The sequence below is a fragment of the Kogia breviceps genome, chromosome X (assembly GCF_026419965.1).
Source record: "Kogia breviceps isolate mKogBre1 chromosome X, mKogBre1 haplotype 1, whole genome shotgun sequence".
Classification (NCBI taxonomy): domain Eukaryota; kingdom Metazoa; phylum Chordata; class Mammalia; order Artiodactyla; family Physeteridae; genus Kogia; species Kogia breviceps.
The window spans coordinates 133,194,610-133,197,518 of record NC_081330.1 but is presented as its reverse complement, the minus strand read 5'-3'; positions in this window follow the sequence as shown (position 1 = coordinate 133,197,518).

Genomic DNA, 2,909 nt, shown 5'->3' with positions numbered 1-2,909 from the left:
GTTCTGTCGTTTGAAAAATTGAATTTAAATTATGTGGCTTGGATCATGAAATACTTGGCGTGACGATTGCTTTTTAAAATCATTTTGGAACTCCCATATGAAGAAATCACAGTCCAACAGATTTTGAAATCAACATAAAGATTTTATCTAAGGGCCAAAGGGAGACAATACCAGTGGAGGATTTGTTAAAAGTCTGGGTCATCATGGATTTGATCAACCCACTTAAGCTGTGACCAAGTTTTTGTTTTCAAGGTGCTTCATTGAATATCTCTGTAAGCACGTTTTTGTGGCTCTGTGCAAGTGTGTGTGTTGCATTAATGCCTGAAGTTGGCTTTGTGAGGAAAAAAAGCATGTGTGTATTTAATTTTTATGGACACCGCCCAGTCATCCCCCATAGAGGTTGTGCAAATTCATGATACCCCCCCCAGCGATGTCAGATCTGTTTCCTCACTGCCGTGCAAACTTTCTGATTGGTGCCAATCTGTAGGTTGAAAAATGATATCAAATTAACTGCTTTTACATTGCATTTCTCTTAACACAAGTGAGATTGAGAATCTGTGCGTGGGGGACCCATTTGCATTCCATTTCTGGGGGAAATGAATGTGCCTTTTGCCTATGTTTATATGTGATATTGGTCCTATCCTTATTGATTTGTGGGAACTCTTTACATATTAAAGATATGGCTGTGAAGTAAATAGCAAATACTCTTTTTCACTTTATCCTTCACCTTTTAACTCTGAAGTGATATTTTTCCCCATTCCTTTTTATTATTTTTGCACAATGAAGTTAGTTAATTGTTTCTGGGCTTGCTGTCATACTTCTAACACTTTTGTGGGGTTTTTTTACATTAAAATATTTGATCCCCTAGGAATGCATTTCTGTAAAGGGAATGAGGAAGAGATTCCTTGGTATTTAGCTTTTTAAAAACCGCCATGGGATAATCCCATTATTCCCAAACCATTTATTGAATAATCCATGTTTTCCCACTGATTTGAAATGCAGTTTAAGTCATCCACTAAATTCCTGGACCTCCCAGGGGAGGAAGTATTTCTTTATTTTTTTCTGTCCTATTGCATCCTTTACAGAAGAAGGTTGGTAACACCTGCTTGAATACATAAAACACCTGTACTTCAAACTGCATCTTGCAGGGGTCAGGCGTGGTGGAGCAGGTAGTGGCTATTTTGCACCCGTTTTGCATCCACAAGGATTTCCAGCAACTGCCGTCCCAGGTCAGTGCTTGCCTCTCCCACAACCCTGCCTGAGAACGAATCCCTCTTATTCTGCTTAAGAGATGCCCAGGTACAGCCGGACGCACACTCGTCCGCACGGGATTGGACCTCAGCTCTGGCCTCAGGCAGGTCCCACAGGGCCGCAGGCCACCTGCTGTCGGGTCTCCTGCTCTTTTCATGTCACCCCAGGCCCCGTGTCCATCCTCACGACCCACCTTCCTGGAAACACCCCAAGCCCCAGGTGTAACGAGTTAACCTGAGGCGTCCCCACCAGCCACTCCTCACCCTCCCTGCCCCTGGGAGCTCCCAAGCACCGCCCCCTCTCCACCAGCGGGCACCCAAAGAAAGGCATTGGGGTTCTGCCCGCTCAGAAAGCCCCTGCATCTCCCAGCACACGTAGCGCCATCCCCTGCCCCCTGGGCATCCTTCCTGTGACCCTCCCCTCTGTGACCCAGCACTTCCTCCTTGTCAGCCTAGGGGAGGTTGGAGCAGAGGCGTTTTTTGTTCTGCTTGCTTTTTCGCCTTCCACTCAATTTTTATGGGGCCAGTGAGGCCCTGGACGCCCCTTGATCAATGTGGGTCTTCCCCAGCCTGACACAGGGCAGGACGGTGGAGGTGTCCCTGCCACGTCGTCTGCTGCCAAGGGCCAACCTCGAAGCAGGAACAGTCCTGTTTGTCTGCTGGTTTCAGCATGTTGTGCAACCTTGGCCTCTGTCTGGTTCCAAGACAGTTTTATGAGCCCCAGGGGAGTCTCATCAGGCAGCGCCCTGGACGAGGGTCCTGGAGCTGCTGTGACAAAGCACCACAGATGCGGTGGGGCGGAGGGGGGGGGGGCTTAAACGACAGAAATGTGTCCTCTTGCAGTTCTGGAGAACAGAAGTCCAAGATCAAGGTGTGGGCAGGGCTGGTTCCTTTCCGGAGGGTCCACGGGAGAATCTGTTCCAGCCTCTCTCTCAGCTTCTTGTGCTGGCTACCCATCTCTGGTGTTCCTTGGCTTATAGATTCATCACTGCACACACACACACACACACACACACACACACCTGTGTGCATCAAAATGATCCATCTAAGTGACTGAGCTTTATAAAGAGGTAAAAGGGAAAAAAAACCCAAAACACCAGATGATCAAGAAAAATATGCCCATTTTTAGACGCTCCCCAAATGCAGAAAATGTCAAGATTCATTTCTCCTTTTAGGTCTGTGGCATCAAACCAGCCTGTCCGGGTATTTAAAAACTGCTTTCCCAGGCTGGATCAATTTTTCTTTCTCATGCACTTATTCTGTGCATCAGAGAGATTCAAAGCCTTCTGCAAAGGCTCTAAGCCACTGCTTAGAGGTGGGTAGCTTGCAAGGGTTAACCCTTACCTATACGTATAACCTTATATGTTACATATACATATAACCCTTACATATGCAACAGGTATGTGGATAAATGAGGTCCTGTCACAAGCCTTAGGGCAGAAAATAATAATAACAAACTGGGTGAAATTAGGAATAATCGCTGGCCTCAGTCGCGGGACCATGTTCCAAGTGAAGGTGTAGAGAATTGGGAAGTTACAGCACAAGGCCTCCAACTTAAGTAACGTATGTTCACCCGTTTTTGCTGTTTTTTGGTGGAACAAAGTCCAAATGAAACAACGAAGGGGAACATTTCCCAAAATCAAATGGAGCTTGAAAGCA